Source organism: Lithobates pipiens, unplaced genomic scaffold, assembly GCF_037356315.1.
Source record: "Lithobates pipiens isolate NorthernLeopardFrog02 unplaced genomic scaffold, aLitPip1_a1.2 Scaffold_19, whole genome shotgun sequence".
NCBI lineage: Eukaryota > Metazoa > Chordata > Amphibia > Anura > Ranidae > Lithobates > Lithobates pipiens.
Window position 1 is genome coordinate 140,450,715 of NW_027507764.1, and position 13,913 is coordinate 140,464,627.

Consider the following 13,913-nt stretch of genomic DNA (forward strand, 5'->3'; position numbering starts at 1 on the left):
TTTCTTGGGGCCCCCCCTCCATTCTGAGACATACAAAAAATAGCAGGTAGACTCAAAATCAGTTTACTGCAGCAGATCACGCAGTGATTGCAATTGTTTGCCAGAGGTTACAGCCTATCCTTACTGCTCGCTGGCTAGTTGCTAGAGGTTAGAACACATAATTTCTGCTTGCCGATTGGTTGCTAAAGGTTAATGCACATCATTACCACTTACTGATTGACTGCTAGAGATTAAAGCAGATCACTACTGTTCGCTGATTGGTTGCTACAGGTTAATGCACATCATTACCTCTCACTGAGCAGTGGAGCAATCCTAAATAATTGAGCAAGTAAAGGGGCACATTAATACACATACTACAGGAGAGTGTCAGAGAGTGCAGACATACTACAGGAGAGGTTCAGAGACTGCAGACATATTGCAGGAGACAATCAGAGACTGGGGACATACTGCAGGAGACAAGCAGAGACTGCGGGCATACTGCAGGAGACAATCAGAGACTGCGGACATACTGCAGGAGACAATCAGAGAATGCGGACATACTGCAGGAGACAATCAGAGACTGCGGAGACTACACAGAGGACACGGGAGGCTGTATTCCTGCGCTAGCCAGCTGAGAGGGGGCGGGGCTGTGAGCTCCACTGACGCTCTGACCCCGCCCCGTGCAGCCTGTATGCTCGGAACAGAGCGGCTGTAGTGAGAGCCAGTGATCGGAGTGGGAGCGCCAGTGGAGCTCCTGGCCCCGCCCCCTCTATACTGGCTGGGGAATACAGAGGTCTGGGGGTGGGGCCGGGAGCTGCACTGAAGCTCCCACTATGATCACTGGCTCTCACTACAGCCGCTCTGTTCTGAGCATACAGGCTGCACGGGGACAGGGTCAGAGCGTCAGTGGAGCTCACGGCCCCGCCCCCTTTCAGCTGGCTAGCACGGGAATACAGCCTCCCATCCCGTGTCCTCTGCGCACTCTGCAAAACCTTCATTGGTAGCAGTGCGGGCCCCCCTACAAACATTGGGCCCAGGGCAAGTGCCCCGTTTGCCCTGCACTAAAGACGGCCCTGTGCAAATTGGATGCGGGGAAACCTGCATACAATTCACAATAGTGTGAATCCAGCCTAAAGCTGAATTCCAGACAAACAGCTAAATAAACAGGGAAAATACTGTACATGTATGTATAGGTGTGCGCAGCCCATTGCATTAAGGTGTGCACCCCAAAGCTCAAACACGCATGCCTTTCACTGCAGCTTCAGCTGCACAGGACAGGGAATGAATGGGAAGTGCTCTATGCTTCAGTTTTCTATGCTTCAGTTTAGGGCTGATACGATTAATCGATATTATCGATAATAATCGATAATGAAAATCGTTGTCAGCGATTTTCATTATCGATTAGTTGGTGTGCACTGTGCACCATGCGATCAGCAGAGCGGGCCGCGGCCTTAGGAAAGGCCTAGCTCCGGAGCTGGTGGCCATCTTGGTACACCCGGCGGCGGCGAGCTGCGCACTAACGTCACCCCCAGCACGGCGTTCAGCCTGTGTCAGCCCAAGTGAAAGAATTCTGGAGGAGTCACGCTGGATGCCTTGCCTGCCCTCATTCAAAACTTCTTTTATGCAGGTACCACTACATTTATTACCTAATCTAACCTAATAACTAACTACTATCTATTAGATAGTAGTTAGTTATTATCTAATCCTATCTATGCCTTTCCACTTGCTTGGCACAGCCACATTGTTGATTTAAATAAAAAGGTACAACACTATCTCCCCCCCCCCCAATAAAATGCAGCTTATGACAAGCATAAAAACATAGAATATCACTGACGATTTGCGCCAATAGGCATCCCGGGACTCATCACGGCAGTCTGTTTGGAGGAACTTTGATCGGTGGTGAGCTTGGCGCAAATCATCAGTGATATGCTGACTATGTTTTTATGCTTGTAATAAGCTGCATTTTATTGGGGGGAGATAGTGTTATACCTTTTATTTAAATAAACAATGTGGCTGTGGGGGGCGGGGATAGTGTTATTTTTTTTGCTGATCCGAAAATTGATCCGATCCGTGACTCTAATGCGAGGAACGATCAGATCCGTGAGTTTTTTGATCCGTTGCACCCCTAGTCTGCACCTTCCCCCCTGCCGGTCCGTTAGAATCCTGTGTATCCTCCCGTGTCCTCCACATGCACCACGTCCATGACCACGCAGCTATGCCTGGTTGCATTCTCCACCCAGCTGACGTCCCGCCAGCAACGCGCCTGCGCTGCTTTCAGCTCCTCCTCCCCCCTCTACCCAACAGCCTTCCGATAGACCCGCCGCAGAGCGCAGGAGCGTTAAGCCCTCGCCGGGCCGCTTTCCAGTGCTGCCGTGATTGGAGGTTGTGCTCTGCACATGCGTTCATCCATCTCCCGGCTTCGGGGTGTCCTTCACTTCATTTGGAGGAGTCGGCCGAGAAAGGGTGGTCCATTAATACAGCTACAGTCTATTCTTGATTACCAAAATTGTATGGTGAACCTAAAGTGTTTTCAATGGCTGGAGCAGCCATCAAAATTAACATTGTGGAAAACAAAAATGTTTTAACAATGTTCTTCTTTATTTGCTGTTGTCTTTTATACCAAAGTACTAAGGGAAGACCAAAACACTCCACGTCCCTGTAGAGTACATTACCAGTTTTAAGACTTTCCTTGTGTAGTGAATAGGTTTTGCGGTTCATTTTTCAGTGTACTGCTTCAATAACCCTCCTCCACAGTTAATCTGGACCCTCAATAAACTTCTACAAAATGTGACACCGGTGATGAATGACCTTTTCCAGTTAAGTAAGAAGGCTTTTAGGAAGCACCATTCTTGAGGAAACATTTTTGTAACATTGCAAGCAATGACACTGCATTGTTCTGTTACTTTTCCAAACTACTTACCATCAGTGATCTAAAATCTTACAGTTAAAGTAAGTGTACAAGCCAAACATTTTCTCTAAAACCATATATATTTTTATATATGTGTATGTATATATATATATATATATATATATATATATATATATATAAATACATATATACATATATATATATATATATATATATATATATATATATATATATATATATATGTTTAAGAGGGTGGACAGCACTAGCAGACAAAAAGTAATCAGATATAAATAAATATATATATAATATAAGGGAATTACAGTACAGTAAGTATAAACGAATAGCTATAAGTTTACACATACTGTGCTGTGACCCCCTTGTAACATATATATGTATATTACGTATACAATATGTATAAGATGTGTTTAAAGATATTATTATATACAGTATGTTAATGCAATGCTAAAAAAATAAATTATGATTCCCTTATTTATTAAAGCTAAACACGGGGTAAACAGTTACATAAACAGCCAACGTGGATACAATAGGGACAGCTTTGAACCCCCAATAGGTTTTACTGCTATGCGAGGTTTCATTCGAGAAATCTCCCCTAACTTTATGTCTGTTTTAACTAGACAGAAAGTTAGAGAAAATCTGCAACAGGGAAACAAACAATAATAATAAATACATTTGTGTATACTGCGCTGTGAGTCAAACTTTAGTTAAGCAGCCAACACAGCTATAGACAAAAAGCGTGAAGGTACTAGAAGAAAAATATGTGTAGCGCTATACCAAAGTACTAAATCATAAATATACGTGAAAACATATATATATAAAAAAATACAAACTTGGATTTCATTCATATATGATATGTAAATCCAAACATAGTGATCAGAACAATATTCAGTGAAGAAATATTATTTTAAAAATATAACTTAAGTAGTCCATAACCACTTTTTAAAGTGCAAGTACCACTACAGTCTCGAAAAAAGGAAATTCCAGTGCCCAATTTGAGTAAACTCTTCCAAAAGTCTACTCTTCCCAAGTGCAACACCACCACCACCTTGAGAATGGAGGAGGCTTACCAAAGGACTTGGACTTACCTAGGCATATGCCCCCCAAGTCAAAAAGGTTGTGTACAAGACTCAGCCCGATAAATATAGGTAGTCCTCAGTCTCAGCTCACACCGCGATTCGTAAAAACATCAATTCGCAGATAATCAATATTTTTCCAAAGGTGTCAGATAGAAGAGGGGATAGTAGTATTGTGCATGGAACCATGTAAATAAAAGTCTAATATAGCGTAATACTGTCACACAGAAAAGCTTTAATATAAAAGATAACTAAAAACACTCACATTTTAGGAGTATCAATCAGCATATAGATAAATGCAAGCGATGTATGCAAAGAGGTCCACCCTCTTCTAATAATAATAAATAAATAAAAAACAGATAGCAGTTCTAGCATTCACCAACATAAAACATTTTACTTCTGTCTGCATTATCCACTTGCCAACCGCATACTTTAGTTATAATGCTACAATGCGGGCCTGCTGCTTAGAATCACGTATGTGATTTTGCATTTCTGGGTAGGAGGCACACACTTGCACGGACGCTCACCCGGCTGTGCTGTCACTGGCTCCAGCACATGCTGATCACCGGCCCTGGCCAATGATTTATGGCCAAGACCCTCCAATCGGTAGAGCGAGTGACAGGAGAGAGCTCTGTTTATGTAAACAACACAGAGCTCTCTATTGACAGAGGCGATGTGCCAGTTTTTGTTTCCCTGCAAATGGAATAAAAAACCGGCACATCCCTTAGTAAAAGCACCACACAGCAAACACTTTACACATTACTAGGCACACTGTTAATCCTTTGATTGCCCAATATGGTAACCCCTTCCCAGCCAGTGCCATTAGTTTAGTGTCAGTGTAATCAGTATTATTAGCACTGATCACTGTATTAGTGTCACTGGTGATATCAGTGTCAGTTAGCCAGTCCCCCCCCCCTCCCCCAGCACGAGCGAGTGTCAGATTGCCTGCTGTATTATCATAGTCCTGCTATAAGTCACTGATCATCGCCATTACTAGTATTAAAAAAAATGTCAAAAAATTCCAGTATATAGTCTACAGTTATAAGCTGCTATAACAAACCACACAATCACACAAACCAATTAAAATACCCATATTGGAATATTTTTTTTACCAAAACTATGTAGCAGAATACATTTTGTCCTAAATTTATGAAGAAATTCGATTTTTTAAATGTTGTTATTGGATATGTTTTATAGCAGAAAGTAAAAAATATTGTTCTTTTTTCAAAATGTAAGTTATTTTTTCATTTATATAATAAAAAATAAAAAACCCAGTGGTGACCAAATACCACCAAAAGAACTCTCCATTTGTGGGGAAAAAAGGATATAAATTTAGTTTGCGTACAGTGTTGCATGACTGAGCAATTACCAGTTAAAGTAGCGCAGTGGTGAATAGCAAAAAATGGCCTGGTCATGAAGGGTCGTAAATCTTCCATCAAGTGGTTATTATTAGTGTGATTTATCTTCACTTTTTTTTTTTTTTTGATCAGATAGATAGTGTAGGAATCATGAGATGCGTTTTAATCCTTCTTCACTCTATCCAAAGCGTTAATAAAAGCTTTGAGTATAGATACAGTTCACTTCTGCTGTGCGCTTTAAAATGGGGAAATGGTAGATCAGGGCCGGGACAAAGGGTGGGCAGGAGGGGAGGCTGCCCTGGGCACTGTGGTATCATGTGAGGTAAGGGGCACCACAGGGCTATTGGGGGGTATTTGTGGTGGAAGAGGGAATTAGGGGGAGCGGCAGGGGGTAAGTATTGTTCTATGTAGGGAAATTTGGGGGGGAGTGATCATAGTGGTGACTTAGGAGGATTTGTGTTGACAGGGGTTATGGTGGAAGACGATTTGTGCTAGGAGGGGGTATTTGGGGAGAATTTGTGCTGGGAGGGGGTATTTGAAGTGTGTGTGGGGGGGAAATGTTTACTAAGAGCGGACATTTTAGTGGTAGAGGACTTGTGCTAAGAGGGATTCATTTTTGGGAAGGGCATTTGAGCTGGGGGGATGAAGGGGGGGGGGCAAATATTTGAGCTGAGAAGGGGTATTTAAGCAGGGGGGTGGGTTTGCACTGGGAGGAGGGGGGATTTATGCTTAGGGGGGATTAGTGCTCAGTGGTTTTGTGGGTGTAATTTTGCTAGCACAAAATGATCATACATCTTGGGGGAGGGGGCACAGTTTGGCATGTTCGCCCTGAGCTCTAGATGACCTTGTCCCAGCACTGTGGTGGATACATATTTCTGGAGAGCTGTTTGGGAACAACACTTTAGAAAATACACACAGGAAACCTAGTGTGCCCATGAATGGCCATCTTTGATGGCTCAGATCACAGGCACGATGCACAGAAGCGATTGCAGCGGTTTTGTATCTTGTGATCACTGTGATGACTAATCACAGCAATCACAAATGTTAATACTCCTCCTTTCACAATAGAGGGGGATTTATGATGATTTATAAATATTAGTGAAAGAAGGGATCAACAGCAACAAGAATCCAAGGTGCATGGTTGTAATGGACCGATATTGCCTTTTTTAACCCCCCCCCCCCCCCCCATATATCATATCTCCATGAAATCACTGTGTAGGACCCGAAGATTAATGATGTGCTGTATCAAGCACATCATTACCAAGCTCCATGTTTTATCCAACTCGAAACAAGCATTTTTACTTATTTTCAAAAATTTCTTTTAAACAATGAGGTCTCCATGAGGTGTCTACTTTCTAAAAAAGTGTCATTTTGTACAGACCTGGCATTCTTATTTGACAAACTTTATATCAAAAAGTAATGGAAACTTTCAAAATTCTAAATCTCGGTGGCTTTTAAATACCATCAAAAGAAAGCTCTGTCTAACAAAAAATGATGCGTCATTCACATACACAGATTTTAGCTGGAATTAATTATATATCAAGGATGCTCTCCAGGCCTGAACCAACACAAATGTGTAATTGTGTTTACCATTTAAAGTTTCAATCTTCACAGGCCTGGTTCACACTAGTGCAATGCAATTTTAATCTGATTCCAGGCGTGATTTTATGCCTTGTAGTCAAGGCATACTGCTGCTACTATATAAAAACCTGTAATAAATGAATACCTACTACTAATACTACTTTCTTTTGAAGGACCAAACATTTGCCTGGAAGGAGTTTAAGGTTAAAAAAATTAAATTGCTTTTAAAATCGCATTAGAATTGCAGGTACATACAATCTCTGTGTGTTTTAATTGAAGTCTATGGGGTCAAAATTGCACTGGAATTACCCCAAAGTAGTGCAGTCACTTTTTCCAAAATTGTTCTGTGCTGAGCCGCACTGATGGGCACCATTGAAAACATTTAGTTGTCATTTAATTCTGTGCAACTCTTCACATATAGTCGTACACTATGGTGCCTGGGTCTGCAACCAAAACAAATATTTGAAGGCAGCAGGTATGACATTTATTGCTGCTGGGTTTAGGGATCACTCCCACTTAAACACTTGTCCTCTGCCCACAGTAGATTTATTTCAAGTGGGCGGCACAACCAGGCAACTTTTTTTTTTCATGCCCCCTGCTGACCCATGCTGTAATTGGACACAGCATGAGTTTATCAGCAAGTTTCAGCCAATGATTTTGGCAGAAACCTGCTGATCAGCTGTGGTTAGTCACAGTACAGAGTTCTGTGTTTACAAACACACATAACTCTGTGTACACAGAGCAGCGATCTGGCTGTTTCTTCTCCCTGAAAAGCAGGAAGAAAAGCAGCCAGATCTGTGAGTAAATGCAGCACACACTATACACATTACACTTGTTAGGCACACAGTTAACTCCTTCATTGCTATTCCCTCTCTCCAAAAATGCTAGATACTTGTCTGGGTGGCTCCTCCTCCAGCTTTAATACCCTGAGTTACTGACCCAGAAGAAATGCAAACATAAGGACTTTTCTGTTATTATTTAAATGTGCATACTTGTTCCACACGTGTGACTGCCACCATAAAAACCAGGCAACTAGCATAAAAAAAGGGTCAGCAGTCTTAAATTCCATGAGGACTTACAGCACAGGTTGGTCTTTATGTTATATATTTAGCTTGATGCAGAAGCTTATTCAGCCCTCTTGGCATTAGACCCTCTCTCAAGACAGGGGTGTCAATGATCAGGAATGCAGTGTCAAAAGCACGACAGTGCGACACTATTATTTTTTCCATGAAACTGTATGTTCTGAGTTTGGATTCTAAAGACAGCATAGGGCTGCAAACAATGTATGTGGTTTTCCTTAATTACTATACTATAGTACACTATTTCTAATGGAACACAGAAATGATTATCTGGACTTTGGTACGCTGCACTTCACTATACTTATGGGGGGCTATCCCATTCATAAAAATGGGGCCCCAGTGTGCAGCTAGTGGAGCCCCATGGAGTTCTTTCTCCTTATCAGAGCACAGAGAGCCCTGTGATGTTTAAGTCCACCATTACCTAATACTAGCAACACATACAATCAAGACTGGTAAAACTAATTTTAAGGCACTGTACTTTAGGGAAGGCATGAAATAACTTCCTCAGTTGCCCATCTGCTTCTCTTTGGTATGGGAATAGGAAAAGGGAAGGCATGTAGAATCTTCATGTTCCATTTTCTTAATATCCATCCAGATGAGTACAGCAGGTATAAGGGAAGGACTGGGAAGCCTGGGGCCAATTCTAACCAAGTCCTTTAAGGGTAGATATCTCTGGGCTGAAGAAAATGTACCATATAATGTGTGCCATGGTGCTTCATTGATTGGTGTACACATACCTCCCAACTGTCCCTGTTTTTGAGGGTCTGTCCCTGATTTGGAGCAATGTCCCTCTGTCCCTCATTCCTTCTCATTTGTCCCTCATTTTTGTATGACCTATATAGTTGTATATAAAATGCACTTTTTATCTTTCAAAAAGTGTTTCTCAGTGCTAAACCTTTCAACAAAATTCTAAATTGCTGCATTTGTGCATTTTAAAGCCAATATAAAGGAATACTAGTGGTAAAAAAACACTTGTGGATTTATTTAACCTTTTTTGTTTTTTTTTTCTCCTTTAAGGGGGTGTGGCGGGACGTATCCTATGCCTACATACATTTGCTAATAAGTGTCCCTCATTCCCATCTCAAAATGTTGGGAGGTATGTGTACATAGTGAAAGGAGGGTGTTCATAAATGTTGGAAACTTGCTGAAGACATGACCCTTGCCAATCAGATTGTGCTGCACGCATGGCTGAGCTCTTCTTGTTTTAATGGAAAACAACAGAAACACAGATGCCAAATATTAAATCCTAACCATGTAATTCCACTAGGAAGAACAATACAATACAATAAACAAGCATTTCAGCTGACGCTACCACCTAGTGGCAGAACAGTATAATATATGAGAGTGGTTGTTGCACCTATGTCTGTCTGTCGGCACAGCAATTAAATTTCTCATCTTGCAGCATCAGTTCCCTTTGGGTCTTTAAGCCCCTTTATGGCAAAGGGAGTCTATGTTGAAAGACTTCCCTCTACAACATGCTGTGATTACAGGTCTGAATGGGGAGTAGATAGCTATATAATGTCCACTATTTGTTCTGATCAGTGTCTGAATAGCTAAGTACCTCTACTCAGGGCCTTCAGTTTAGTATTTATAATTAATACTGGCCCAGTATGTGAATGCCCCACAGCATATCTCCCAAATTTTTGAGATGGGAACGAGGGCCACCTATTACCAAAAGTATGTAGGCATAGGACACCCCCCCTACCACATCTCTTTAAAGGAGAATTCTACAAAAAAATGATTAGTTAAAAAGTGCTTTTTTTTACCACTACTATTTCCTTTCTACTGGCTTTTTAAATTTACAATTGCAGCAATTTAGAAATTGGATGAAAAGTTTAGCACTGGGAAAAACTTTTTTTGAAAGATAAAAAAGTGCATTTTATATACAACTAGATAGATCAGACCAAAATGAGGGACAAATGAGAAGGACAGAGAGACGTTCCAAATCAGGGACAGTCCCTCCAAATCAGGGACAGTTGGGAGCTATGCCCACAGCCTAGCCTATTATTAGGGTGCAAGTTTTAGCGCCAGTAGTGGGATGGGGCACTGTTCACAGTCATGGTCATAGCACACTAAAGTGTATATTTATTACAGCGTCAAATAGCGCACCTCAACATACCATGTCTATTTACTGTGTATAAACACCCTTATTAAGAACATGGTTATTAAAATTTCAAGCAATCCAAAAGCAAACACTACACCACTCCAGGTGGGTTTGCCTCCAAAGTAGCCCTTTTTTCTGTCTTCCATCAGAGCGTGCCATTCCGGCTCGCAACCATGAAGACTTGTAAGAGAAAAATGTGGATGACCGCACACGGCTGTATAGGAGATCCAAATGCTTTATTGTATCAATCCATAGTTAAAAACATTACAGCCTCTTTCAGCGGACAGTTTCAGCGGACAGTCTGCTGAACAAAGTTTTTCGGAAATTCCGAAAAACTGTCCGCTGAAACTTTGTTTCAGCGAACAGTCCCCTCGTGTGTAGGCTTGTTCGTCAAACTAAGTTCCTAAGTTCCGCGCATGCTCAGAAAGGATTTACACGCCGAAGTTTGCATTGCAGTGTATAGGACGTCGTTTTCTAGTCCCGTCGTACGTGCCGTTCACATCATCGCGCACGGTTTCAGCGGACTGTTCGTTCGTCGTGTGTGGGCAAGTCCGTCCATGCTAATTTTGAGCGGACTGTCCGCTGAAACTGTTTGACGGACAAAGTTGAGCGAACAGTCCCCGCGTGTGTACGCGGCCTTACATGATTAATAAAATTGCCTCTTCTCTTCTCATTAGTGGTGGATCTGTCAATGCTTAATGCTCCCTCACTGGTGAGCATGATCCAGCAGCATATCTACAGAGAGGAAGTAGCACAGTTTGGGTAGGTGAAGATTCTTGTTAGCAAATTGTACCCAATGGCCAGAACACTGGTATATTCATAAAGTAAGTGCTTTTGTTTTACTATACATGTCATATAAGCAAGAACCAACATTTTGGATACACACAGTTCTTCTTTACGAAGGCAGTAGACATGGACAGTTGATATTGTCATTAGCAACCTGTACATGTATTCTTTGTGAAAGACCATGTGTTCAGGTAAAGCCACCCTTGCTTGAACATCCCTAAATAACCAGCACCATAGGTAAACTAAGCAGTTGAAAGGAGTGCTGAGCTCATTAATAAGTACTACCAGTGGCAGCTGGTGCTCAAATTTTTTGGGGGGGCACAAACAAACTGAAAAATTCTGAAAATAAACCCCCATCAATTGCAGCCTCACTGTGCCATCAAACACAGGCACTGGGCCCATCAAACGCAGCCACTGTGCCCATCAAACGCAGCCACTGTGCCATCAAACACAGCCACTGAGCCCATCAAACGCATCCACTGTGCCCATCAAACACAGCCACTGTACCATCAAACACAGCCACTGTGCCATCAAACGCAGCCACTGTGCCATCAAACGCAGCCACTGTGCCCATCAAATGCAGCCACTGTGCCATATCAAATGCTCCCACTGTGCCATCAAATGCTGCCACTGTACCCCATCAAATACAGTTACTGTGCCCATCATATGCACCACTGTGCCCATCTTATGAAGCCATTGTGGCCCATCAAATGCAGCCACTGTGCAGCATCAAATGCAGCCACTGTGCCCCATCAAATGCAGCCTCACTGTGCCCCATCAAATGCAGCCCTGAGCCTCACTTACCTTACAGGCAGCTCTGCTCACGCCGTGCGTTGCACGGAGCTGCCAACGTCACTTCCAGTTTCCCTGGAACAGGGAAACCGGAAGTAACCTCTTCACTTGAACAACAAAGCTCCTGCCCATAGTAATACTATGGGTGGAAGCTATTCGGGGCTTTGGATTGCAGGTCAAAATCGTCTCGTCTGCAGTCTCCTGATTGCATTGATGTGGCGCATCCCATAATGCACTGTGTCTGGCGCCCAAACACAGTGCACATAAAGAACATTTTTTTCTATTTTTCTATTCTAAGGGACAATTTAAAAAAAAAAAAATTGTGACTGCTGGGTGTGGGTGGAGGGGGGGGGGGGGCAGCACCCGTGCACCCCCTATGGATGGGCCACAACTGAGTACTATGCAGAATCTCTTAGCAGTTCATGTTATTATAGAGGTGGACTTGGGACATGAAAACCAGGTTACCCTTCATGTACATACCTGAGTTAAAAACAGAAATACAATTCATTTTTAAAATGGTTTTAAGGTGTCTTAGGAGGATACATTTTGAAGAATGAACCCAAACATGCAGGAGTTTGGATGCGCTCATTCACAGTGCACTACATGTAAGAAATCATAACTTCAGTAATAATGCCAGACAGTATTCCCAAGTTACATGCAGCATGGTGCACTGCTATGTTTTGATGTGTGAGCAAGTCCTTAATTAAGCTGGCCATGAAAATTCAAATGTCGAGCCAACCATGCTGACACTACCTGGCTTGTTAAACCTCAATTGAGAAATTAAAGGAGCCAGACAGAAAAAAGCCAATCAGCTTCAATTACTGTTTGTTTTTTCTGTTTAGGCTAAGCTGCATTTTTACCTCCTCACAACTGCTCCCCCTACGCTGCAAATGCAGCCATATGGGGGTATACACATGGTGCAGCCATGAGCGAATGCGATGTGATAGTGGTGCGATGCTGCAGGCTTTTAGGGGTTAAAACGGAAGATATGGAGGCAACAAAATGCCTCCTCACAGCCTGTTAAATACCCTCTAAAAAAAAAAAATTCACTGTGGAGTTATCTTTTATATCTACTATGTTACAGCATATTCATATATTTATGCTAAACTATTATTTTACCTAATTTTTGGTATACTATTATGTATTTTTGGTGTACTATGGAGCAGATAGTGGTATATTACTTGCAGCTTTAAACTGGCATGCACTCGAACTTCAGCCTGATTCCTGCGATTGTAAAGGCTTGTTTTTTTTTTTTTTTTAAATAACAAACATGTTATACTTACCTCCTCTGTACAGTTGGTTTTGCACAAAGCAACCCAGAACCTCTTCTTTCTGAGTCCCTCTTCAGCTCTCCTGGCCGCTCCCTCTGGTGAGTGACCTCAGCCAGCAGCTTGCTACAGGGGGCACCTAAGCCGAGTCAGAGCTCTGTGTATCCATTCAGATACAGAGCCCTGACCTGGCCCCCTCCCCCTCTCTCCCCTGATTGACTAACCGATTTTGATTGACAGCCATGGGAGCCAATGGCGCCACTGCTGTGTCTAAGCCAACCAGGAGGAGTGTCTAGGACAGCTAAGACATTTGTGGACATCGCTGTAAAGAGAGAAGGGGTTCACGTAAGTAATTAGGGGTGTGCTGGGGAGGCTGCTACACACATAAGATAAAAAACCTTCTGCCTTTACAACGCCTTTAAGCTGAGTACATACTATGAGAAAATTGGGGATTCCTCGATGTTTCACTGCAAATCAGAATCGAGCAAGGGAATGATGTACGAAAATTCTCATACAACAAAGGCTTTTTTTGTTGTTGATTATTGTTTCTGATCATGCGCATTCATATCAGATTTTTCTCATACGAGAACACTACACATTTAACGAAAATCATTTGTTCTGTTCACATACAAGAAAAATTTTGAAGTTTGTCCTTTCGGAAGATTTTAGTTTGCAAAGTCTGAATCAGATGTCGAAAACTGTGTAGACACTATACAAAAATGGAACAATCGTGCCTCGTATGGAATATGTGCGCAAAGATGACTCAAGCCCCATACACACCATTAGATTTTCTGCTGATTTTTTCCTTCAGATTTACCAAAACCATATACTATGAGGTCAAACCTTAGGAGTTTCAATTTGTATGCAATCAGGCAGCCCCTTGTACTACATGGTTTTGGTAAATATGAAGACAAAAATCAGCAGAAAATCTGATAGTGTGTATGGGGCTTAACAGATCAGTTAATCATTTGTCTTATTCATACTTGTCATGGTAAAAGCACAGGAT

The 13,913-nt window shown here is 42.2% G+C and overlaps 1 protein-coding gene across 1 annotated transcript in view; it reads right to left on the reverse strand.

Moving 5' to 3' along the window:
- Positions 1 to 13,913, reverse strand: part of SKAP2 (src kinase associated phosphoprotein 2) — a 422,242-nt gene that overhangs the window by 347,199 nt on the left and 61,130 nt on the right. The gene's annotated exons all lie outside the window — the stretch shown is intronic.